Raw genomic sequence first — 26,560 nt, 5'->3', positions numbered from 1 at the left:
AGGGGCCAGGGGGGGTGTCTCCCCTCTACCGGGCCCCAATCACGCACTCTGGGGCTGGGCGCTGGCTTTAATTTGGGGTCCAAGGCGGAAGCGCACAACAAAAGAGACTTTTCCAGGGGGGGATGGGGGGCACCACACCTGTGCAGGCTGAGGCTCACACCAGAGGACACCACCACGTGCGCAGCGCAGCCAGTGAGTAAACAGTGTGCCACACACTGACTGACTCGCCCGCTCACCACGTGGCACCCACCCACGCAGGCATTTTAAATAATGCCGCGGGGCAGGCCAATACTTCTTGGCAGGGCCATCAATTGGTAGCGCTTTCACGCGCTACTAGATTGATGGCCCTCTGCCCCCATCAGCTAATGTGGGGCGCCGGCTGCTGTGAGCGCAGCGCAGTGTCTCACCAGGGGGCCGTCAATTGGTAGCGCTTTCGCGCGCTACTAGATTGACGGCCTTCTTCCCCACTGAGAGCTCTGTGATGTACGGCCGCGCTCTCAGTGGGGCAGAAGGCCGTCAATCTAGTAGCGCGAAAGCGCTAGCAATTGATGGCCCCCTGGTGGAGACACTGCGCGGCGCACACGCTGCTGCCTGCTGCTGTGTGTGCCGCGACTCGCTATCCCACGGGGCGGGGCCTGGCCGGGGCAGTATCTCCGGCGGCACCGCCGCCCCACAATTTTTCTGCACACAGGGCTAAAAATAGCCCAACAATCAGGCTCCCCGCAATTGGGTTTTTTCCCCGCACAAATGTGAAAAATATTGCCCATTTGTGCGGGAAATCGCCCAATCTGGCAACACTGGCTGAGATGACCCTTGTCTCACTAGGGAACAGTGAGATGGTCCAGAGAACCCTAGTGCATAAAAACACTAAGAAGTACAGGCAGTGGGTGACCATTAATGGACAGAGGGTGGAGGCTCTGAGAGACACAGGAGCCAGTGTGACTACAGTGAGGAGTCAGCTGGTGTCTGAAGAGCAGTTAGATCCCCGGGTACTTCACCAGGTAGTTGCAGTGGACAACTCCGAGCGCCTGTGCAGAGTGGCGCAGGTTCCCTTTGAATGGGGGGGGGTCCTCAGGTTCCTTGAAGGTAGCTGTGAGTCCAACCATGTCTGTTGGTTGTTTGCTAGGCAACAAACTGGAGGATTCCCCTTGGAAGGAGGTGGAACACAGGTCTCACTTGGAGATGTTGGGTCTGCCTGGGTGGGTATGGATATCCACCCGGTCAATGGCAGCCCGTCATGGTGGTCAAGAGCCCCTGTAACCTGAAACAGTGGCCCAGGGGACCGCCAAGAAGAGGAAGGGCAGGGGGCGCGGGAACCCGGCCCGAAGTTCTTGTGGTCTGAGAGGAGGCGGGGCCTGAGGGTGACGCCCCGGAGCCTACCGGGGAACAGGTGGCTGAACTGGGGGAGGTCCCTGAGCTGTCGCAGTGGCATCAGAAAGTGGGGCCCACCAGAGGCATTCTGTGAGGCACAGAAGGTATGCCCTACTCTAGAGTGGCTGCGGCAGCAGGCTGCGGCCCAGGTGGCTGGCGTGGAGCCAGGATCCCACCTAATCTACTGGGAGGGCGGCCTCCTTTATAGCAAGCCTAAAGTTCCTGAGACTGGGTCAGCACGTGTGCTGGTGGTACCCCAGCGCTTTAGGGCCTTCCTACTGGGTCTGGCTCATGATGTGCCTTTAGCTGGACACTTGGGTAGGGCAAGACCTTTGACAGGCTTGTCACCCACTTTCATTGGCCCCAAATGCAAAAGCACTCTGATACCTACTGTAGGTCTTGCCAAACTTGTCAGGCAGTGGAAAGAGTGGGGGGAAATGTAAGGTGCCCCTCCAACCTTTCCCTGTAGTTAGTACCCCCTTCGAAAGGGTTGGTATTGACATTGTGGGGCCTCTGGATCCCAAGACAGCCATGGGCAGCAAGTTCATCCTGGTCTTGGTGGACCATGATACCCGGTACTCAGAAGCCATTCCTCTAAAAACCATCACTGTCCCTGTGGTGGGCTGTGCCTTGATGGGAGTTTTTACCCGCATGGGGTTCCCCAAGGAAGTGGTATCTAATAGGGGTACCAACTTTATATCTACGTATATGAAGTCTCTGTGGAAAGTGTGTGGTAACCTACAAGTTCACCACCGCTTACCACCCCCAAGGTAATGGTCTGGTTGAGAGATTCAACCGCACCTTGAAAGGCATGATCCAGGGCCTGCCAGAGGCCTTGAGGCAGAAGTGGGACGTCCTCTTGCCATGCCTTCTGTTCGCTTACAGGGAAGTGCCTCAAAAGGGACTTGGCTTTAGCCCCTTTGAGCTCATCTATGGCCACCCTGTGAGGAGACCTTTGCGTCTGGTGAAGAAAGCTTTGGAGAAAGCTCCTAGTAAACCACCCCAGGATGTATTTAGCTACATGCTGGCTTTAAGAAACCAGACTGCCCGCTTCAGGAGTCTCGCTCAGGAGAACCTGGAAGCAAACCAGGAGGATATGAAACGGTGGTACGACCGGAATGCCACTCTGGTCGATTTTGAACCTGGTCAGAAAGTGTGGGTGATGGTGCCAGTGGAGTCTAGGGTGCTCCAGGATAAGTGGACTGGGCCATTTGAGGTGGTGGAGCGCAAGAGTGAAGTCACCTACCTGGTGGACTTGCGGTCTCCAAGGAACCCTTTAAGAGTCCTGCATGTCAACCGCCTCAAGCCACATTTTGAGCGGACTGAGCTGTCAATGCTCCTTGCAACAGATGATGGGGTAGAGGAGGAGAGTGAGCCTCTTCCTGACCTCCTGTCTGCAGGAGAAAAAGACGGGTCAGTGGAGGGAGTGATCCTCTCCTGCTCCTCCTCCTCCTCCCCCCTGACTGAGGAGCAGCAAGGTGACTGTTGCCACGTGTTGGGACAGTTTTCCTCACTGTTTTCCCTGATCCCAGGAGTCACACACTTGTGCACACATGATGTGGACACTGGGGACAGTACACCTAATAAACAGAAGGTTTACAGGGTGACTGACAGGGTCAGGGAATGCATTAAGGATGAGGTATCCAAAATGCTTACCCTAGGGGTTATTGAGCACTCCAGCAGCCCTTGGGCCAGCCCAGTGGTATTGGGAACTCAGGTTCTGTGTGGACTACAGGGGACTCAATGCGGTCAGCAAGACTGACGCACACCCCATCCCCCGAGCTGATGAGCTCATTGATCGGTTGGGAGCTGTCAGGTACCTCAGTACGTTTAATTTAACATCTGGATACTGGCAGATTGCCTTAACTGATGAGGCCAAGGAGAGGTCAGCATTCTCTACCCCAGATGGACATTTTCAATTTAAAGTGATGCCATTTGGGATGAGGAATGCCCCTGCCACCTTTCAGAGGTTGGTCAACCAAGTGTTGGTTGGGCTGGATGAGTTCAGTGCCACTTACCTGGATGACATTGCTGTGTTTAGTTCCACATAGGAGGAACACTTGAAACACCTCTGGAGAGTGTTAGAGGCCCTGCAGAAGGCAGGCCTCACTATTAAGACGAGCAAGTGCCAAATAGGGCAGGGTTCTGTGGTGTACTTAGGACACCAGGTGGGGAGTGGCCAGGTAGCACCCCTACAGCCTAAGATTGACACCATTCTGGCTTGGGAGCCTCCCAAGACCCAGGCTTAAGTGAGAGCATTTTTAGGTCTCACAGGATATTACAGGAGGTTTGTTAAAGGGATATGGTATAGTTGTTACCCCCTTAAATGAGTTGACTTCGAAGAAGCAACCCAGAAAAGTGATCTGGACACAGGCTTGCCAGAATGCTTTTGATGCCCTGAAGGCTGCCATGTGCACAGCACCTGTGCTGAAGGCACCTGACCACTTCAAGGAGTTTGTTGTGCAAACAGATGCCTCAGAGCATGGTATTGGAGCAGTACTCTAACAGCTTAATGAAGAGGGCCTAGATCAACCCGTAGCCTTCATTATTAGGAGGTTACTACCCAGGGAACGTAGGTGAAGTGCCATAGAACGTGAAGCGTTTGCGACATTTTTCTAAACCTGTGTTGTGTCATTTTGTAATGTTTTCATTGAGTTACTGTGTGTGTTGGTACAAATACTTTACACCTAGCACTCTGAAGTTAAGCCTACTGCTCTGCCAAGCTGCCAAGGGGGTAAGCAGGGGTTAGCTGAGGGTGATTCTCTTTTACCCTGACTAGAGTGAGGGTCCTTGCTTGAACAGGGGGTAACCTGACTGTCAACCAAAGATCCCATTTCTAATACTGTCCTTTAGGGAAGTCTGACCACAGACCCAGTATTACGTTGCCCAGACTTCCAAAAACAATTCTATCTACAGACTGATGCTTCCAACGTGGGGAAAGGGGCCATATTGTTTCAAGAAGATGAAAGTGATAATAGCCACCATATTGTATTCATAAGTCAGAAACTCCTACCACGGGAACAGCGGTACCCAATAATTTAAAGAGAGTGTCTAGCAATAAAATGGGCCATCAGGAATCTCCAATGCTATCTACTAGGACACCCCTTCGTTCTGCATAATGATCATGCTCCCCTCACACGGTTGTCCCTCCATAAGAATACTAACCCACGCATACTACAAATGGTTTATCGAACTACATCCATTTTCCTTTCAGGTCCAACACTTACCAGGAAGCCAAATGTGTACTGCTTATTATCTGTGGAGATACCCCCTGACCAGGAACTCGAACAGTCCCCTTCTAGGGGAGGGGTGTGTAACAGGGTCGCAGGGGCCCTGTTTATGGATGGTGCTCCTGGACCGACCAACCGGTACCCCGGGAGCACAGAAAATAGCCAAAGACCGGAACAGACGGTCACAAACCTGAATATCCAGGGAGAAGGACTACTAGACGATGGACTGCCGAGGCGTCGGGGAGAAGAAGAGAAGGCGATAAGCGGCGGCGCGAGCAAGGAGATCCAAGGAACGAACTGAGAAGCCGAGAAGCGAGGCACAGTTTCCCTAGCAAGTGAACAGCATTTGGCGGCAACTCCCAGCCACGTCCCTGGAGGGACGTGGCTATCGCAGGTACGTACCTGCTTCCTAAGCCCAATAACATATTTTACGGGCGGGAGAGGAAGGCGGGTGGTTTGGGGCCAGACGTTGGGAGGGGGTAGTGAACAAAACCCGGCGTCAACACCCCAGTGATTGCTGTCGTTCTACCTAACGTCCGCACTTTAGAAAGGCAAAAACACGTTTGAATTTTGTTCTCTTCTTTATTTTTATTTTCCCATTTGCTTGCTTTATTATTTTGCATTTCCCTTTTGACTAACCTGCACCAACCGGGCCTGTGACGGTAATAGGCTCGGACATAAAAAAAACACCAAAGGAAGTATTGAGTCTGTAAGAAAGCACCCCAGCACAGCGATGAGTCCCTGGGAACCTCTTATTCCCTGTTCAGCTCTGCCACCCACCACTCCTCACATTCCCTCCTAACCCTTATACATAACAGGTGAAGCAAACCACTTACCTGTCTTCCCCTTTTTATTTTTCCCTTAACGGCGCGTCCTTGCTATCCCCTGCTGGTGTTGGCGAGCCTCCTGCCGGAGAAGAAGATATCCTAGAAGAGAAACAAAGAAATGAAATAAGAGACTGAAAAACTAAACGAAAAAGAAAGACCTGAGGAAAAAAATCCAAAAGCAAAGAGAACACAGACTGTTAAAGATACGGAAAATACTAGAATACATCGTCATATCAATAAAAGAACACTATTATAGAAAAAATATTTGGATTCTGTCAGCTTATTCGCACTCCCTTTCAGTAGTGCTACAACCCAGCCTCTACACATAAGAAACATTAATGCATCAATCTAACAGCACATCAACAAATCCATTTCAGTATGTACAGTGAACCAGTCAAAGCCTGCCCGGGACATAGGATCATAGCATTAGTCTGGGCGTCGACCACCCAGCTCCTTCTCTGTGATGGCCACCTGCCACAGCGAGGGCTCCTCACCTGGGCATCTTTAAAGCTACCCGTCAGGCCATTGTATGCCCTCCAGTGCCCCAATACCTTCTCAAATGTTTAAGGGCATCCCTGACTTTCGTACGCCGTTCTCAGTCTCCATACATTGATTAATCCCCTCCTGCCACAATGTCCTAGTTGGCACGATAGTTGATTCCAGCCCTCCCTCCCACCCCCAAGACACCTGGCCTGGTCGCGCTTGGCTATGACAAACCCAACATGTAGAACAACAATTGCTTCCTAAGGATATTCACATCATCCATAATAATCAATTTTTGTGATCTAGGAATTGAAGCCCCCAATACCGATTGCAGCTCACCGATCATCCCCCCTCAGTATTCAAACACCTTCCAGCAGCCCCAGAGCATATATAGGAATGTGTCTTCAACCGCACAACAGCAGAGGCATGTCAGGGTGCTCACTCTCCCCATTTTGTAGATTCTGGATCTGTTATAGTATAGCCTGTGGAGAATTTGAACTGTATAATACGCAGCCTGGCTGTAATGGCCACTTTTCTGGGGTGCATCATCACAACCTCCCAGCCCATCCTCTAAAGGCCAAACGTCCTTTTCCCATGTCTCTTGCAGTTTCTCTAGATGGTCCGGTGGGTTATTTAGTATAGTGCGGTAGAGGCAGGTAACCGCCTTGTGGACCAGCGCCTCCCCCCAACACCCATGCGTCCAGTGGGGAGGACGCAGGGAATTCCAAACCCAGGATCTGGACTTCCAGGGGGGCATGTGCTAGTTGCAGGTATTTAAACCATTGGGTCTCGGTGAGAGCATATTCCTCCTACAGGGCCACAAAGGAATTAACCTTCCCACTCTCCAGTATATCTCCCAGGGTCTTGTTCCCATTGGCCGAAACTGGCTAGCCTCCCAGTCTCTGGCAACACCCCTCCAAAGTGGGGTGGCTAGGTGATCTTGCCCTTCCAAACTATGGCACTGGTGGCATCACCCCAGACCTTCAACATGATCCTCGTTGGGTCAGGCATGTGCAGCCAGTCCCTTCCCACATAGACATAGTGGACATCTGTCCGCCTCCTCATAGCCATGCGGTCAATCCGGTATGCTAGTTCCCCATTGGTGCGGAACTCCATCACATCCCTCTGGAAGGTCTGCTCCAGAAACCAAGTGCAATCCAATGTAATCTCAATACTTAGACATCAAAATCTAGCCGTCATGACCTGGAAGCCCCACTCTGCAAGGTTCCAGTCCCTCGCAGAAGCCCAACTAAAAAAGGATAGACTTTTCATGGTTAAAACAGATTCCCTTAACAGGGCTCAAAGGAGGGAAGCACCAACAGCGGCAACGGGACTGACCCTTCTTGAGCAGTCAAGTGCAACAGGGCGTCATCTGCATATTGCAAGATTTTTTCCGGCTCTGCCAGAACCAGGAGGACACCCAGAATGTCCGCCCTGCGGCACAACCTGCACACTACCATACAGAAGGCGAACAGGCGAGGCAACAGCGGGCAGTCTGCCTCGCTCCCCTCCCAACCGCCAATGGCTTAGAGACAATGCCACTGACCTTTACCGCTGCTGTGGGTGCCTTGTAAAGGAGTGCCACCCATCTGCAGAACTGTGGGCCAAAGCCAAGGCACTTCAGGGTCTCAAACAAGTAACACCAGTCAATAGAATTGAATGTTTTTTCTACTTCCAATAATATTTGCGCCCGTAGGGTGGGATCCGCCTTGTATCAGTTTAGCCAAAAAAACTGCTTCCATAGCAGGATGCTGTTTTGGTCTACCTGTACCAGGTCGGGGAACACTTCCATCAGTCTGGAAGTGATGATCTCTGCCAGTATCTTGCTTTCAGTGTTGAGTAGGGAGATGGTTTGTTATGAAGAGTGTTGGTTGTGGCCCTTGTTGCCCTGTTATCCCCAAACCTTTTGCCTTCTTCCTCCTATTTTTCCTGACCTTTTTGGATTGGCTTTAGGACTCTGGGCACTTTACCAGTGCTAAAGTACATATGCCCTCTGTCTAAGTTGTATGAGTGATTGGTTTCTCCATGATTGGCATGTTTGGTTTACTAGTAAGTCCCTAGTATAGTGAACGCTGTGTACCCACGGCCTGTAAATCAAACGTTACTAGTGGGCCTGCAGCACTGATTGTGCCACCCACATGAATAGTCCTGTAAACATGTCTCACACCTGCCACTGCAGTGTCTTTATGCAGTTGTAAACTGCCAGTTCGACCTGGCAAGTGCACCCACTTGCCAGGCCCAAACCTTCCCTTTTACTACATGTAAGTCACCCCTAAGGTAGGCCCAAGGCATCCCCATAAGCAGGATGCAGTGTAAAAGGTAAGTGTTAGAAATGGGGTCTTTGGTTGTCAGTAAGGTTACCCCCTGTCCTAGCAAGGACCCTCACTCTAGACAGGGTAAGTCACACACAATCCAAATTATCCTGTGCCCACCCTTAAGTAGCTTGGCAGTGAGCAGTCAGGCTTAACTTAGAAGGCAATGTGTAAGGTATTTGTGCAATAAATCATACAATAACACCACAAAAATACATCACACAGCGTTTAGAAAAATATGTAATATTTATCTGGATAAATGCAGGTCAAAACAATTAAAATGCACTGAGTAAATGTTGAGATATCACTGAAAAGTGATATAAAGTTTCAAGTCTTTTAAAAGCAAACAAGTTTCTTTCAAGCACAAAGTACCTGGTTCACGTGAAAAATCTCCGCAAAGAACTGCAGAGGAGGAGAAGCGTGGAAACAGGGGTGTGCATTGATTTCTTCGGCCGCACACGGCGATGCGTCATTTAGTTTTCATGCAGGGACGGCTGTGTGTCAATTTCTGGTGCTCGGTCGTGGATCCTCTTCTGGTTGCAGGGTTTTCAGAAGCCCCGGGGACGATGCGTGGATTTCCTGCGCTAACAAGACAAAGTCACAGGAGCTGCGTCGATCCGGTGGGCATTGCGTTGAACTGCCTACCGCACGGCAGGTGTCTTCCTCTCTAGAAGTCGGGCTGTGTCGTTCCGGTTTGGCTGTGCGTCGATCCAATGGGGCGTGCATCCAGTATCCGGTCGCTGCGCTGCGTCACTCTTCGCATTCCGAAGTAGGGCTGCGTCGTTCTGGTTCGGCGTGCGGTGAGATTTTCACTGCGGTGCAGGCTGTGCGTTGTTTTTGGCAGGCTGTGCTTCTAACTTCACTGCACAAGGAGTCCTTCTTGTAGAGTTGGAGTCTTTTTGGTCCTGAGACTCCAGGGAATAGGAGGCAAGCTCTATCCGAGCCCTTGGAGAGCACTTCTTCACCGCAGCCAGAGGGCAGCAAGGCACCAGCCCTTCACAGAAAGCAGACAGGTGAGTCCTTTGGGCAGCCAGGCAGTTCTTCTTAGCAGGATGCAGATTCCGGTTCAAGTTTCTTCTCCAGGAAGTGTCTGTGAGGTAGAGTGTCTACCCCAAGAAGTGTCTCTCGTCTGTGGTTTTGGGTCATCTTCTCATACTCATTTTGGCCTTTGAAGTAGGCTTACTTTCTTCTTAGCTTTGTTAGCTTTCTTAGCTCTTCTTGCTTTGTTCTGTCTTCCTGGGACTGAGCTGCCCAGACCCCAGGAGGGCAGAACCTTGTACGTGAGGTGGTGGCAGCTGGCTGTAGCTGCAGTGCAAGCCTCAGAGAGCTTGTTTGGCATTACTGGGGGTCCATGGTAGATCCCCCAGGATGCATGGAATTGGCTCCCCAATACCAGATTTGGAATGGGGAGACAATTCCATTATCTGAGACATGTTACATGGCCATATTCGGAGTTAACATTGTGAAGCTACATGTAGGTATTGACCCATATGTAGTGCACGTGTGTAATGGTGTCCCCGCACTCACAAAGTCTGGGGAAATGGCCCTGAACTATGTGGGGGCACCTTTGCTAGTGCAAGGGTGCCCTCCCACTTAGTAACTTTGCACCTAACCTTCAGCAAGTAAAGGTTAGACATATAGGTGACTTATAAGTTACTTAAGTGCAGTGAAAATGACTGTGAAATAGTGTTTGCACTATTTCATGTAGGCTGCAATGGCAGTCCTGTGTAAGGGTTTGTCTGAGCTCCCTATGGATGGCAAAAGAAATGCTGCAGTCCATATGGATCTCCTGGAACCCCAATGCCCTGGGTGCCTAGGTATCATATAATAGGGACTTATAGGGGAAAGGGGGGGTCAAGTGTGCCAATTGGAATATGAAGTCACTAGCCTACATTGACAAATTTAAAAGCAGAGAGAGCATAAGCACTGAGGTTCTGATTAGCAGAGCCTCAGTGACACAGTCAAGCACTACTGACAACACATACATTAGGACACTAACTATGAGCACTGGGGTCCTGGCTAGCAGGATCCCAGTGAGACAGGCAAAACATACTGACATATAGGTTTTTATCTATGAGCACTGGGGTCCTGGCTAGCAGGATCCCAGTGACAAAGTAAAAAACACACTGACACATACTCACAAACAGGCCAAAAGTGGAGGTAACCATGCTAGAGAGGCTACTTTCGCACACCTGGGTGTTATTTTCTTAATCGACGCTGCACCACAGTAAGGAATCCATGCATCGCCAGATCGGTGGGTAAAGAATCAACGCATCGCCTGTCCTGTCTGAAAAGAATTGACGCATCGCCAACCTGGCGGGAAACAAATCCACATGTCGGCCGTCCAGCTTGGAAATAATTGATGCATCGCTTGCTTTTTCCGACGCATCATCACCTTTGTGGCCCACATCATCTTTGCTTTTGACACATCAAATGTACTGTGTGTTATAAGGGTACAAGCACTGATTCTTCAGAATTAGAACTCTTTTAAATCTTTAAAAAGTGATATCTCTACTTGTGTATGTTGGATTTTTATCGTTTTGGTCTTTTTTAATTTAGATAAATATTTTTTATTTTTCTAAACTGGTGTGGAGTCCTTTTGTGGTGTGTGTCTGTACAAATACTTTGTACATTGCCTCTGAGATAAGCCTGACTGCTTGTGTTAACCTACCAAGGGGGTGAGCAGGGGGTTATCTTGGGTGTGTGACTCCCTTACCCTAGCCAGAGTGAGTGTCCCTACTTGGACAGGGTGTAAGCTGACTGTCAACTAGAGACCCCATTTTTAATAATGAGCAAGGAGGAAGAGGCTTGCCTATGTTCGGGATGACAATGATAATGGCATGATTGAGGTCCGGGGGCATGGCGCCCTACTCGTTCGCTGTCTCTAATAAATTCAGGAGATAGGGGTGCAGTATGGCCGCAAAGCATTTATTAAGTTCCACAGGGAGACCATTAGAACCCAGTATTTTGCCGAAATTCTGCGATTGTCAAGTCAGCTTCTAGGCAGCCCTAGCCAATGAGCCCATGCATCTCCGCCAAATATTCTGCAACCTCATGGGCTGGACAGTTGCACCAGGCCATGTAAACCCCCTGATTGTAAACTGCAAAGGCCTGGGCAATCTCTTCATCAGAACAAACCAAGTCCTCATAATCGGTCGTTATCTCTGCCACCCAGCTGGCCTCCTCCTCTCTCCTACTCAACAGAGCATGGAAGTGGCCGGCTTTGTCACCCATATCGTAGAGGCGATGTTGAAAACCCCCTCGGTAATGTTACAGCACTGCTTGTGCTGCATGGGATATGGTATTGGGTCTTTGTTACCTGCAGGGGCACGAGAGGGTGCGTCTCCCGTGGTCACCCATGCCCGCTTCAGCTGCAGGAGATGCCGCTCCAGGAGCAGCGTCTCCTCTTCGCTACATCGTTTCTTTATTGCTAATATATTCTGGACCCTATTTCAGAACACCCTTTTATAGACCCTTAAAAGTCACCAAGGAGGATACTGTCCCCATGTTCTCATCAAAATGCTGTTCGGAGGTGACCAAAAGGCACGCCACCACCTCGACATCCTTCACAACCCAAGAGTCCAGTCTCTAGGAGTATGGATTATGATGCGTGGCAGGACTCCTACTCTGACCAGGAGGGAAGAGTGATCCAATATCCCCTTTGGCTGGTATTCTTCCCCAATCACCTACTGAACCTCAGGTCGTAGGACGAAGACATCTCGGCAGAGAATCGAACCCTGGAGAAAAACGAGTACTGTCTCTTGTGGGGGTGCAGATTCCACCAGGCATTGGTGAGCCCCAATGCATGGGCAAAGGGCTGCAGCTCCGAAGGAGGCACTGGGAGTGTCAGTCAGTCAATTCAAGTTTATTCAGCGTTTTGCCATAAAAAGCATATAAAAACACATGCAGCAATATAGTTTTTTATGTACATTCTACTTTTATAAAAGAGCAAACATGGTGAATAAATATATAAAAGTTATTAAAATGGTCATTGGGTATTGCTTCATCAATAGGAACAATGTACTTAATATCATTCTAAAGTCTCTTCTCAACCATAAATAAAATTGTGGGGTTTTTGTGTTTTTTTTTATTATCAGCAAGATGCATAAAATGTTTTCCTTAAATAACAACATTAAAGGATTACTAATTCATAACGTTTTTTGATTTGTAATGCCTTCCTGATAAAGTTTAAAACTGCATGGCATATATATATCTAAGATAATTCTAGTAAAGACTCCCTTACCGTCAGGTGTTGTCTAATCTCTGCCTGATGAAGCAACAGTACCAGAAAAGAAGCTCTTGTGCCAGATTATGCAGGACAAAATAGAATGAAATGGCAAGTGCTCTCTTTTTTTACATTTGTGGCAAGGGAGTAATTCATGTTGCCAAGCACATTGTTTTGGAAAAGCAACTTTGAAATTAATTAAATTCAGTCTAAAGTTGTAGGAAAGTACCCTCTTTCTTGGCATGGTTACCCCCTTTTCTGCCTGATGTCAGTGTGTTTGACTGTGTTCACTGGGATCCTGCTAACCAGGAAGGACCCCAGTGACAATTGCCATACTGATGTCCCCATGTAAGCCCCTAGTATATGATGTCCAAGATATTGGGGTTCCAGGAGATCCCTATGGTTTGCAGCAGTTATTCTGCCCCCCATATGGAGCCCATGCAAAGGGTTCTGCAGGCCTGCCATTGCAGACTGTGTGAATCGGGTGCATGCACCCGTTTTCACTAAAGGTCACAACACCAGGTCACCATTAGTCATCCCTATGGTAGGCCCTCTCAGCCCAAAGGGCAGGGTGCAAGTACCTGTGTGTAAGGGCACCCCTGCACCAGCAGAGGTGACCCCACAAACTCCAGACCCACTTTACTGGACTTTGTGAGTGCAGGAACGCCATTTTACGCGTGTACTGGACAACAGGTCACTACGTATGTCCAGCTACATAATGGTAACTCCGAAACTAGGCTTGTTTGGTATCAAACATGTTGGAATCATACCACAATACTTTTGCAAGTATTGGTTGTATGATTTCATGCACTCTGGGGGCTCTTTAGGGGACCCCCAGCATTGCTTCTACAGACTTCTGGGGTTTTTCAGGCAGCCCAAGTTGCTGCCACCGCACAGAGAGGTTTCTGCCCTCCTGTTGCTTGAGCAGCCCGACCCCAGGAACACAGAACAAAGGATTTCCTTTGGGAGAGGGGTGTTACACCCTCTCCCTTTGTAAATAGATGTTACGTGGCTTGGGAGGAGTAGCCTCCCCAAGCCACTGGTATGCATTCAAGGGCACATTTGGTACCATCCATGCATAAACCAGTCTACACCGGTTAAGGGACCTCCAGTCCCTGCTCTGGTGTGAAACTGGACAATGGAGAGGGGAGTGACCACTCCCCTGTCCATCACCACCCCAGGGGTGGTGCCCAGAGCTCCACCAGAGGGTCCCTGCGTTCTGCCACCTTGCTCTGGGAGCATCTCAGTGGCCAGGTAGGTGACGTCGGAGCCCCCTCCTGATAGGTGGTCACCCAGCTAGGTGACCAATCCCCATTCAGGGCTATTTAGGGTCTCTCTTTTGGGTGGTTCATCAGATTTGGCTTGCAAGATTCCAGCAGGATTCCTCTGCATATTTTACTTCGACTTCTGACCAAAGAAACTGCATCTGGACTCTCCAGGACCCAACAATCTGCAGCAAAGACGAAGACATCACCTGCAACATTGTTTGTTCGGCTCCTTCCAGCTTCTGCAACTTTTCTCTGGTCGTGCATCCTCTGAGGACAGCCCGTCTTCAGTTTGTACAGGAAAGAAAAAGGACTCTTCCTTTGTAGGAGGCTGGCCTGGCTTATAGTGGGTACCTTGTGGTACTTACACATTGTGCCAGGTCCAGTTATCCCTTATTAGTAGATTAGTAGGGTTCTAGCAGCTTAGGCTGATAGAGGTAGCTATAGCAGAGCAGCTTAGGCTGAACTAGGAGACATGCAAAGCTCCTACTATACCACTTATATCACTTAGCACTATATCATAAGAAATACTCAGAGTTACTAAAAATAAAGGTACTTTATTTTAGTGACAGTATGCCAAAAGTCTCTCAGAGGATATACTCCCTTAGGAGGTAAGTAATATACACACAAACCAAAATCAGGTGAGTAAACAGTTAGAAAAGTAGTGCAAACACTGTAGAACACAATAGAATGCAATAGGAGACAACAGGCCTAGGGGCAACACAAACCATATACTCAAAAAGTGGAATGCGAACCAGGAATGGACCCCAGGCCTAGTGTAGTGTATAGAGGGTCGCTGGGAGTGTAAGAAAATACTAAGGGTGTCCAAGATACCCCACCCCAAGACCCTGAAAACTAGGAGTAAAGTTACCCTACTACCCCAGAAAGACAGTAAAGTCGAGATATGGGGATTCTGCAAAGACAACAACTGACTGCAAAGCACTGAAGACGGATTCCTGGACCTGAGGACCTGCAAAGAAAGGGGACCAAGTCCAAGAGTCACACAAGTGTCCGGGGGGGCAGGAGCCCACTAAACCCCGGATGAAGGTGCAAAAGGGCTGCCTCCGGGTGGAAGAAGCCAAAGATTCTGCAACAATGGAAGGTGCCAGGAACTTCTCTTTTAGTCAGAAGATGTCCCACGGCGTGCTAGAGGATGCAGAGTTGTTTCCACGCAGAAAGACCGCAAACAAGCCTTGCTAGCTGCAAGGGTTACGGTTGAAGGTAAAGGGTGCTGCCAGGGCCCAGGAAGGACCAGTAGGTTGCCCCTTGGAAGAGGAGACAGAGGGGGGCGCTCAGCAAAAGATAGAGCCCACGCAGAAGCAGGCAGCACCCGCAGAAGCACCTGAACAGGTGTTCAAGAAAGCTGTACACGGCGGTCATCTCAGCACAACAAAAGAGGATCCCACAAAGGCGGTGGTCAACTCAGAGAGTTAAGCAATGCAGGACGGAGTGCTGGGGACCTGGGCTGAGCTGTGCACGAAGGAATCCTTGCAAGAGTGCACAGAAGCCCTAGCAGCTGCAGTTCACACAGTACACAGGATTACTGTCTGGCGTGGGGAGGCAAGGACTTACCTCCGCCAAATTTGGACAGAAGGACCACTGGACTGTGGGGGTCACTTAGATCCAGCTCCTGTGTTCCATGGACCAAACTCGTCGAGATGAGAGGGGACCCAGAGGACCGGTGGTGCAGAAGTTTGTTGCCTGCGTTAGCAGGGGGAAGATTCCGTCGACCTACTGTAGATTTCTTCTTGGCTTCCAGTGCAGGGTGAAGGCAGACAGCCCCCAGAGCATGCACCACCAGGAAACAGTCGAGAAAGCCAGCAGGATTAGGTGCTACAATGTTGCTGGTAGTCTTCTTGCTACTTTGTTGCGGTTTTGCAGGCGTCCTGGAGCAGTCAGCGGTCGATCCTTGGCAGAAGTCAAAGAGGGAGATGCATAGGAACTCTGGTGAGCTCTTGCATTCGTTATCTGATGAGAAACCCACAGGAGAGACCCTAAATAGTCCTCAGAGGAGGATTGGCTACCTAACCAGGTAAGAGCCTATCAGGAGGGGTCTCTGACATCACCTGCTGGCACTTGCTACGCAGAGGTCTCCATTGTGCCCTCACACCTCTGCATTCAAGATGGCAGAGGTCTGGGACACACTGGAGGCACCTCTCCTGGGGAGGTGCTGGTCAGGGGAGTGGTCACTCCCCTTTCCTTAGTTCAGTTTCACGCCAGAGCAGGGCTGGGGGGATCCCTGAACCGGTGTAGCCTTGTTTATGCAAGGAGTGCACCATCTGTGCCCTTCAAAGCATTTCCAGAAGCCAGGAGAGGCTACTCTTCTCAGGCCCTTAACACTTATTTCCAAACACCTTCTCTCAGAGGAAATCCTTTGTTCTGCCTTCCTGGGACTGGGCTTCCAAGGCCCCAGTGGGGCAGAAACCTGTCCGAGGGTTGGCAGCAGCGGAAGCTGCAGTGAAAACCCCAGAGAGCTAGTTTGGCAGTACCCTGGTTCTATGCTGGAGCCCCGGGGATGCATGGAATTGTCCCCTCAATACCAGAATAGTATTGGGGTGACAATTCCATGATCCTAGACATGTTACAGGGCCATGTTCGGAGTTACTATTGTGAAGCTACACATAGGTATTGACCTATATGTAGTTCACGCGTGTAATGGTGTCCCCGCACTCACAAAGTCAGTGGAATTTGCCCTGAACAATGTAGGGGCACCTTGGCTAGTGCCAGGGTGTCCTCACAATAAGTAACTTTGCACCTAACCTTCACTAAGTGAGGGGTAGACATATAGGTGACTTATAAGTTACTTCAGTGCAGTGTAAAATGGCTGTGAAATAACGTACCAAAAGAGGTAAGAGCCTATCATAAGGAGCCTCTGACGTCACCTGCATGTACTGGCCACTGAGAGCAGTCCAGTGTGCCACAGACACCTCTGTTTCCAAGATGGCAGAGGTCTGGGACACACTGGAGGAGCTCTGGGCAGCTCCCCTGGGAGGTGCAGGTCAGGGGAGGGGTCACTCCCCTCCCCTTTCCTTTGTCCAGTTTCGCGCCAGAGCAGGGCTGGGGGATCCGTAAACCGGTGTAGACTGGCTTATGCAGAGATGGGCACCATCTGTGCCCATCAAAGCATTTCCAGAGGCTGAGGGAGGCTACTCCTCCCCAGCCTTCGCACCTATTTCCAAAGGGAGAGGGTGATACACCCTCTCTCAGAGGAAATCCTTTGTTCTGCCTTCCTGGGCCAGGGCTGCCTGGACCCCAGGAGGGCAGAAACCTGTCTGAGGGGTTGGCAGCAGCAGCAGCTGCAGTGGAGTCCCCGGAAAGGCAGTTTGGCAGTACCCGGGTTCTGTGCTAGAGACCCGGGGGATCATGGAATTGTCCCCCTTTGGGGTGACAATTCCATGATCTTAGACATGTTACATGGCCATGTTCGGAGTTACCAATGGGGCGCTGTACATAGGTAGTGACCTACAGGAACTCGACTCTGACTCCAGTGCTGCAGTGCTGACTTTCCTTCCTCACCATTGACCAATTCCTGCTATCCTCAGCTTGGTGGGAAGGGGCTCCTACCCCCACTGGACTCTGCTGTGTCATCTGGACTTGGTCCCTTCTCTCCGCAGGTCTTCCTCTTCAGGAATCCACTATTGGTTTCTTGCAGTCATCGCTGGGTTTTGCAATTCTCTTCTTTTCTTCTAATTGGGTGTCCTGGGGGAAATTCGAGTAATTTACTGCTGCTTTCCCGGTTGCTGGGGGGGTGGGGTGGTACTTACATTTGTACTTTTTTGTTACCCCCAGCGACCCTCTACACTTACCTGGGTGGGGGTGACACTCTCGCATTCCATTTTCTTAGTATATGGTTTGTGCTCCCCCTAGGCCCACTATTCTCTATTGTGTTTACACTATTTGCACTCTTTTCTAACTATTCTTATGCCTATTTGCACTCTTTTCTAACTATTCTTATGCCTATTTCTGACAACAAGTGTATATATCTTGTGTATTACTTACCTCCTAAGGGAGTATTGCCTCTATAGTATTTTGGTGTTGTGTTACCATAATAAAGTACCTTTATTTTTGTAACACTGGGTGTATTCTTTCGTGTGTGTAAGTGCTGTGTGACTACAGTGGTATTGCATGAGCTTTGCATGTCTCCTAGATAAGCCTTGGCTGCTCATCCACAGCTACCTCTAGGAAGCATGGTTACTAGACACTGCCTACACTTTACTAATAGGGGATACCTGGATCTGGTATAAGGTGTCAGTACCTTAAATACCCACCACACACCAAGCCAGATTCCTACAAAAGTATGCTAAATAAGATCGATAAATTGCGTTCTTTATCAATACTAAGCACAGTTCTGCATTTTTAACAGTTATTGCAAACATGACTCCACAGTCTTCATGTTCAGTGTGCTCTGTAATCTCTCATCAGACATGCCTCCATATGGGGTTTCACCATCTCCTTAGCACCTGCAACAAGACTTTGCGGGTGAGAAAACATTTCTATTAAGCCCAGTTCTTGAAAAGATAATTTTAAGTACATCAGCCATGGTATTCTGTTTGCATTGTCTAGGGATAAACAATCAGACATATGCACTCTCACCAGTCCCGCCTCTGCATTTTGACAACATTTAATCCATAGGAGAAGTGGAGCTACTCTTAACTGATGACCTGCAAATGATCGTCCCAACTCCTCATGGCACACGAAGATGACAGTGTTTTTTCGGGACTGTGAGCAGCCTGTGTGTAAAGCCATTTTCTATTGGTTGGAGTGTATTTCGGGGCGAGTGTCCAGGGGCCCATCCACGACGCTGTTAAAGTCCCCACACCACATGAATGTCGCTATGCACATCTATAAACATAGGACCCAACAATTCCAGCAATTTGCAATATCTCGGGGTTGCATATATGTTCACGGCCAGCACCTTTTGTCTGTGCGAACTCCCCCAACCGCCACAAAGCAGCTCACTGGGTCAACCCAGGGATTTGTCATCTAAAGGGGGGGGGGAGTCTTAAGTGCTAGGATAGCCACCCCTCTAGAGCATTTCGTGAACCTTGTGTGGCAGCTCCCTGTATTTACCTCTCTGCAGGCACTTGCAAGTATTCCTAAGCAGATTGGTCTCTTGCAGGAGTACCTAGTCAGGAGAGTGACGACTGAGATATTGGCCGACAACCCCTCTCTTTATTTTGCAGCCCAGCTTGTTCACATTCCACTAGAGAACTGTGAGGGATCAACCTCCATCGCCACCTAAGAAGCCCACAAGCCTGGGTGGACCATGCCCTCCCCCCGTCTGGTGCTCGCCGGGCACAATGGTTGGGTCCTAAACTAACAGGGCTGTGTAGGAGCATGTAGTGTGCTAACCAAACCAAACAAGCATAAGTGAACTTAGAAACCCCAACTGAACCCCCACCTCATGTTTACCTGGCAGAAATACCCACCACCCCAACTTGGGAAATGTCTGTCTCCCACCCCATTTAACAACCCAACACATTCTCCTCACATGTAACTAAGAGCATTTCCCCCACCCCTCACCCCCACATTCCTATCCCATGCACTGCAAGCAGAACATCACAGTAGGGAGCTGCTCAATCCTTGGAGTCTGAATCTTCTCCACGAGGTCGCAGCCCAGGGGCCGGCACAGGCTTCCCAATGTCAGTGTCTGAAGAACAAGCCACAGAGGAATCCTCCTGAGCCCCCACCCCCATCATAGTCTCTCCAGCCACACTCTGCTCCGGCAACCTCAGGCCTGGCCATCACCTCGCTTCACTCTGGATTCATCCCCCCAGCAGTCTCATGTGGGCGGGCATCTGCCCCCCATTGGTCGACCAGGTGGGTGCTCTTTCAGCCACTCCCAGGTCAAAGAACAGAGCCTTAACTTGGGAAAGCACTTTAAGTTTAGACGGGCAGAGCATCATGAACTCAATGTTAATGTTTTCTGCTGTTGCTGAACTGGTTTTATAAAATCCAGTATTACCAGGATCCTTGTGGATTCGTACTTGACCTCACCAAAGTCTCTGAGGGCCAGAGGCATCAGGTCTCTGACCCTATAAGTCAGGAACCGTGCTCTCAATGAGCATGGGGCAGCCCCGGATGGAATTTTCCGTACCAGGGCTCTGTGGCGCTTTGGATGAGAAATCAGTGGGATATCTGGTCTTTGGCAGGATGGGCCGGAACCAATCCTCCAGGAATGGCTCCAGTTGTGGAACTCAGGAATCGCAAGTTATTACCCCGGAGCACCTCTCGGCGTCATACTTTTTAAAATCACTTTAAAGGCTATGTTTATAGCATTGGTGCCCTTCTGTATCCATGTGGCACTTGTAATACCCAAGTCAACCATTCAAGTGTACTGTACTGGGAAGATACTTTAATGTTTAAATGGTCTGTGGCACGTGCCTAGTAACTTCTCACTGCTTTGGCCATTTTTCAGGATAAACACCATTCAAAGACTTTCCGAAAACATCAGGATACCACATACCATTTTTGCATACCACTTGCAAAGGACATGGCTGCTAGGCAAGTGCTTGCATCTCCCTTCATGAGTAAGTGCCTGCAGTTTTGCTGCCTTCACAGCGGTAATGTAGCTGTGTAGAGCATATGGTCTTTCCATCTAACCTAATAAGTAGTGTGAACGAAAGCATGTAGTCCACTGTACGCTGAGCCATGACAGGTAAGCAGTTGACTTTCTTAATAAAACAAAACATTTCACAGTGTGATATGATACATATACCAATTGTTTCACCATGTGGAAATGAGACATGCCATACTCTTGTTCCCATGCAAGAGACTCTCTAGTATATGTGGTTGAACTGGCTTATGTCACCTGTCTATGATCCTTCACCTCCATGCTTACAGATTCTAGAACATACAGGTTGCTTCCGGCACCTCTACTGGAGCACTAGCTTATGCCTCAGAAACAGTGTGTCAAACACACTTCTTTGCTGCGTAATGCACAATGTGGCAATAAGGTGTGGAGTACTCATGCCTGATCAGGAAAGCCAGGCAAGTGATGGTCAAGGGATGAAGAAGAAAATCCACAGCATAGAAAAACCCAACTGCAGATGAATGGAAATGCTACAGCCATCTAGGATGAACTGATTAGAAATTATTTCTGATTAGGCATGTGAGATTAGCTCAATAATTTTGTGTCATTGAAATGATTTGCTCAATGAATCGCACTTAACAAGAAATTTAATTTTTTATTGAGTAAAAAAAAACTACACTATCTCTACCTCATCCCAAACTCTTCCATAAAATACATTCTCATAAAGCCCTTACGCTAGTCCTAGCTACCCCATACCACCTTTTACCTTAACACCAATTATTGCTATAGCCTGGCAGCCCTATACTACCTCCCATCCTAACTAAACAATCTGTATCCTATACCTACCTACTAACAAGGCTACATGCCATTCCTCTAATGCAAGAATGTGATGCTTATGGAGCTTTATTCTTCGCAGGTGTGTAGAATGACACAGAGAATTAAAGATCCCATGTTTACCTCCAACAAGTCCTTACAGAATACTCTTGTGGGGAGGCTGAGATGGGGACAAGTTGGAGGGTATTGATGAACATGTTGTAGAGTTGCAGTCCTTTGTGCCATTCTGTGAGTAGGGAGCCAGCATCCTCTGCCATTCTGGCCTATCTAGAATACGATCCATGCCCTGGAGCATAGCAACTTCGTCCTCTACTAATTGTGTGCTGAATTTGCAGTTCTCAGCAGGGCCCTGCAGTTTACCCAGTTAAATTCCCTGTCTATGGCTCTGGCAAGTTTGGCTGCACAATTACGGTGTTGGAGTATGCGATGAAGCATTGCTGAATGTGCCTCCTAGTGCTGCAGACCCTTGCTCCCTCAGAAAATCCTGTATCATAGTGAGGATGTTTAAAAATGTACTACATCTGATGTCCCCCGTCACCCATCTTTTCTGTTATCTCTGCCAGTGTTTGGCTGTTGTCAGGCTGGCCTGCAGGTGCAGATGATCTAATTGCAGCCTCTGGTCTGTGACAAGATGGTGGTATTGCTTATATGTCCAAGCCCCCCGCCCTCTGTTTCCCATACCTCATGCTCTGAAGAGCCTTCTATGAAATGAGATTCATCCTGCACATCAGATGCCACTTAGCTGGTTTCTATGCTGGCAGGCATTTCTGTTTGCAACTCAGCATCCATGGTAGTACATTTAGAAGGTAGAAGCTGCTGATGGGGTTGAGGTTGAAGCAAGAGCAACTGTGCTGGTGTTTTTACTAGAGGTGGTTATGACACTTATTGACAATGCAGTGTAGATGGTGGCAATAGGTGTTGACAATGTAGTAAAGGTAGCAGCATCAGTTGATGGTAGAGATGGTGGTAGGTGGACATGGTGGTGGGTTTATGTGACAACTTTCATCTTGTTGCTGTACCTGTGGCTAATGGAGCAGGCTCGTCAAAGGGATGTCCCTCATCTTCCTCATCCTCTGATGTGTCACCTGCAATGTAAATTAATTTTGTGAATCTGTACTTGAAAACAAGTACACACAGTTGTGTTCATATTGTGCAGTATGTCTCAACTTGTTACAAAATGCGATGAACATGTGTGTAATTAGACAGTCAACAGCCATTGGGTGTTGCTGTAGCCACCGTGAAGGATTGGCCACCAAGGAGTTCTTAGACACTAACACGACACACATGGCCAAACCCACTCAAATTGCATAGTACTAACAAGAACCATGCAAGAATTATGCACACTGCCGTGTAGAGGTTGAAAAATCTCATTAACCTCTCCATGTAAATATACAGTGGTAGTACTTGTATTTCCCTTTATCGACCCCCTGCAGCTCCAACAGTGTGTTGCTAAGCATGGGTGAGTGCAAGACGAAGTTGCACTCATTGATAACAGACTCGAGAACAAGGTGCGCACAAGGCCATGGAATTGTGAGCCACAAGCACAGTGGAACTCCCCATATTGAGTAATGCATTTCATTCGTACATCAAGGGCATTAAATGAGGCCATGTAGAATGCAACGTAGATGTTGGCCAGATCTCTCACACATTTAATTAAGTGCAAGTTTAGAAAGTCATATGTTTCCATCTTTCATTATCTTACCTGGCTTTTCCATTCCACCAACCTGTGTGCCTTCTGCTGTGCTCTCAATGCTCATGTTTCAGCATCGGTGGTGGTCCCTGTCCTGTGACCAGGCTCTCTTTCTGATGTGTCTCATACCTCATGCTTTGAAGAGCCTTCTATGAAAAGAGATTCATGTTGCATATCTAATGCCTGGCTGGTTTCTATGCTGGCAGGCACTTCTGTTTGAACCTTATTGTCCCATCAGTGGCTGGGTAGAGATTGACAGGACCTTATTTGTGATCACCTGCCACAGTCTAGTTCACACACCAGTATATGGCATATGGGGTGTCCCATATGGGGAAGCTCCTCCTTTAAGACCTCTTCAGCCAGGAGTTGAAGCTTGTGTTTAGACAATGTGTGCTACTTTTTAGGTCTAACTATATATAGTATCTACTAGGGCTTATTATTTTGATTAGCCTGAGGATGCAATAGATTGTGCAGTACAACTTTTCAAGACCCCAAGATTCAGGAAATGACTGCTTTATGCCTTCACCCATGCCTGCTACTAAGTGTGTGAGGCTGCCTGGCTTCCAATGAACTTCCTGTGCCTGGCACCTAGAAATATATATTTCATGCATGTCACACATATGCTGTTTATGCTCTCTCGTACTTTCTGCATACCTGGTATTTGCAGATGTAGTAAAATCTTAACTGGTAAATCCGGGTGTGGTTTTTGTTTTATATACCATGCACAGATCCACACCCGGTGTGGTGTGTACAACCACAAACAGAAAAGATGAAACAGGATGTTGAGTAGATTTATAGTTTGAGTATTTCCAGGCTCCACACCTATGACTGGAACATGTGAGCAAATATCATCAAAAGCCCCGGGAATCCCTCCACCAGAATACTCCACCATAACACTGGAACATCCCTTAGTAGAATCAATATAACAAGTGTCATTTGCATACAACTAAAGTACTTATACAACATGAATAAAGAGTAACAAAATAAAGAACTGTACAATAATTAAACTGGATTACGAAACGTTCAATATAACACCATCTTTCCCCTTATGAAATGGAAATGGGAGAAACAGTGTATGTTTTTAAGTGTAACAGGTTAAGTTAGTGGCAGGGCAACACCCAGTTCTTATTTCAGTCTGCACAGATTTGATTGTACAGAAATAGACTTGCTCATGTTGCTTTGAACAGCTGAATCAGAAACAAGGTGTTCATCATTAGACTAAGGAAATTAGGTGCTTTAAATCTCCCCACACGCCATACATTCATTCTCTTGTGTCACATATTCTATGTCACTAACTGAAACATCACCCCTGTTAGAAATGGGGTTTTTGGTTTGCAGTCAGGTTACCCCCTGTCAAAGCAAGGATCCTCACTCTAGTCAGAGTACAGGAGAATCACCCTCTGTTACCCTTCGCTCGCCCCCTTTGGCAGCTTGGCACAAGCAGGCAGGCTTAACTTCAGAAGCAAGGTGCAAAGTATTTGTAACAACACACACAGTAACTCAGTGAAAACACTACAAAATGACAACACAGGTTTAGAAAAATAGGTAATATTTATCTGAACCAAACCAGACCAAAACGACAAAAATCCAACATACACAAGTGAAGTTATGAGTTTAAAGAGCAAAAGAGTCTTAAATCCTTTTAGAAAACAGTGAGAGCGTTGTTAGCGTAGAAAAGTACCTGGGTAGCGTCAAAATAAAGCTGCACGGGCGAGTGTGCATCTGAAAAGGCCAGCAATGCGTTGATTCTCACTTGCAAGCGAGAACGTGTGTCGTTCCCCCTCCAGTCAGGTCGGCGTGTGTTGTTTATTCTCTCCGGCAACAGAGCGATGCGTTGATCCTGACAGGCTCCTCTGGTCCGGGCAGGCGTTGCGTTGATTTTCTGCACCCAGTGATGTTGCTTCAAAATCCAGTCACACGGTGTCAAGGAACCATGCTGCGTGGGGGCTTGCTTTGTTAGCAGCCACTACAGGTGTTGTGCGTCGTTTTTCTAACCGCGTTGCGTTGATCTTCCAGCCGTGATGCAGGTGGAGCGTCGGTGTTAGCTGCGAGGCCGGTGGTGTGTCATTTTTCAGCCACGAAGCGGTGTCAAAAGTTTCCCCGCATGGCAGTCTTTGTGTGGATTTCTGTCCTTTTCCACCAGCTGCACCTTTCAGGGACCCAGAGGCAGGTTAGGGCACCACTTGGCAGGCAGGACTCTCAGCAGAAAGCCCCAGTGCTGGCAGAGTGAAGTCCCTGAGACTTCAACAACAAGGAGGCAAGCTCAATTCAAGCCCATGGAGATTCTTCACCAGTGGGAAGCTACACAAAAGTCAGTCTTTGTCCTCTTTCAGGTAGAAGCAGCTACTGCAGGCCAACCCAGCAAAGCACAGTCACAGGCAAAGGGGCAGTACTCCTCCTCCAGCTTCTCCAGCTCTTCTCCTGGGCAGAGGTTCTTCTTGGTTCCAGAAGTAATCTGCTTTTCAGGGGTTTTGGGTGCCCTTCTTATACTCCATTCTGCTTTTAAAGTAGGCCTACTTCAAAGAGAAGTCTCTGCTGCTTTCAAGATCCTTCCTTGCCCAGGCCAGGCCCAAGACACACACCAGGGGGTTGGAGACTACATTGTGTGAGGACAGGAACAGCCCTTTAACGTGTAAGTGACCACTCCTCCCCTCTCCTCAGACCAGATGGCCCATCAGGATATGCAGGCTACACCCCAACTCCCTTTGTGTCACTGTCTAGAGGAGAGGTGCAAACAACCCAACTGTCAAACTGACCCAGACAGGGAATCCACAAACAAGCAGAATCACAGACTGGTTTAAGCAAAAAAATGCATACCTTCTAAAAGAAGCATTTTCAAACACACAATCTAAAAACCAACTTCACTAAAAGATGTATTTTTAAATTGTGAGTTTAGAGATCCTAAACTCCCCATGTCTATCTGCTCCCAAAGGGGATCTGCGCTTTAATAATATTTAAAGGCAGCCCCCATGATAACCTATGAGAGAGATAGGCCTTGCCACAGTGAAAACCGAATTTAGCAGTATTTCACTGTCAGGACGTGTAAAACAGATGAGTACATATCCCATCTTTAACATACACTGCACCTTGCCCATGGGGCTGCCTATGGCCTACCTTACCTTAGGGATGCCTTTCATGTATAACAAGGGAAGGTTCAGGCCTGGCAAGTGGGTACACTTGCCAAGTCGAATTGATAGTTTAAAACTACACTCACAGACACTGTAGCAGCAGGTCTGAGCCATGTTTACAGGGATACTAATGTGGGTGGCACAACCATTGCTGCAGGCCCACTAGCAGCATTTGATTTAAAGGCCCTGGGCACTTCTAGTGCACTTTACTAGGGACTTACTAGTAAATCAGTCATGTCAATCCTGGATAAGCCAATGTGCACATAGAATTTATAGAGGGAACACTTACACTTTAGCACTGGTCAGCAGTGGTAAAGTGTCCAGAGCAAACAAAACAGCAAAAACAGAGTCCAGCACACAGAAACACCTGAGAAGTAGAAGCAAAAGGTTTAGGGAGACCGCGCAAAGGATGCCAAGTCTAACAACCACAATTAGCCCAATCAAAATGATTATTTGAACCAGACCATGGATCATGAGTTGAGCTTGCGTAAACGTTATCTTGACCGCTGCATTAATATTCCTCTACCCTTTCTATTCCAGTAACACAGCATACCTTGTCATACTGACCACTTTACCAGGAGCAGGAAACCTAGATTCACCTTTAACAACCCTGATAGGTTTTCTAATAAGTGCCCAACCCCCTGGTTTTCACGTAACATTCTT

General features: G+C 48.5%; 1 protein-coding gene across 2 annotated transcripts in view; it reads right to left on the bottom strand.

Annotated features, from left to right (window-relative positions):
- LOC138287385 (zinc finger protein ZFP2-like) overlaps positions 1-26,560 on the bottom strand; it is a 140,918-nt gene that overhangs the window by 71,767 nt on the left and 42,591 nt on the right. The window contains exons 2-3 of one of the 2 annotated variants that reach the window (XM_069227774.1): positions 22,099-22,164; positions 5,438-5,527 (exon numbers count right to left, since the gene is read on the bottom strand). The gene's annotated coding sequence lies outside the window, so the exon portion shown is untranslated. The remainder of the gene's footprint in view (positions 1-5,437; positions 5,528-22,098; positions 22,165-26,560) is intronic. The other variant, XM_069227775.1, reaches the window with a different exon arrangement.

The sequence above is a fragment of the Pleurodeles waltl genome, chromosome 4_1, assembly GCF_031143425.1.
Source record: "Pleurodeles waltl isolate 20211129_DDA chromosome 4_1, aPleWal1.hap1.20221129, whole genome shotgun sequence".
In the NCBI taxonomy this organism is placed as follows: domain Eukaryota; kingdom Metazoa; phylum Chordata; class Amphibia; order Caudata; family Salamandridae; genus Pleurodeles; species Pleurodeles waltl.
Note: the sequence above shows the minus strand (reverse complement) of the source record. Positions and strands in the feature narration are given on the sequence as shown.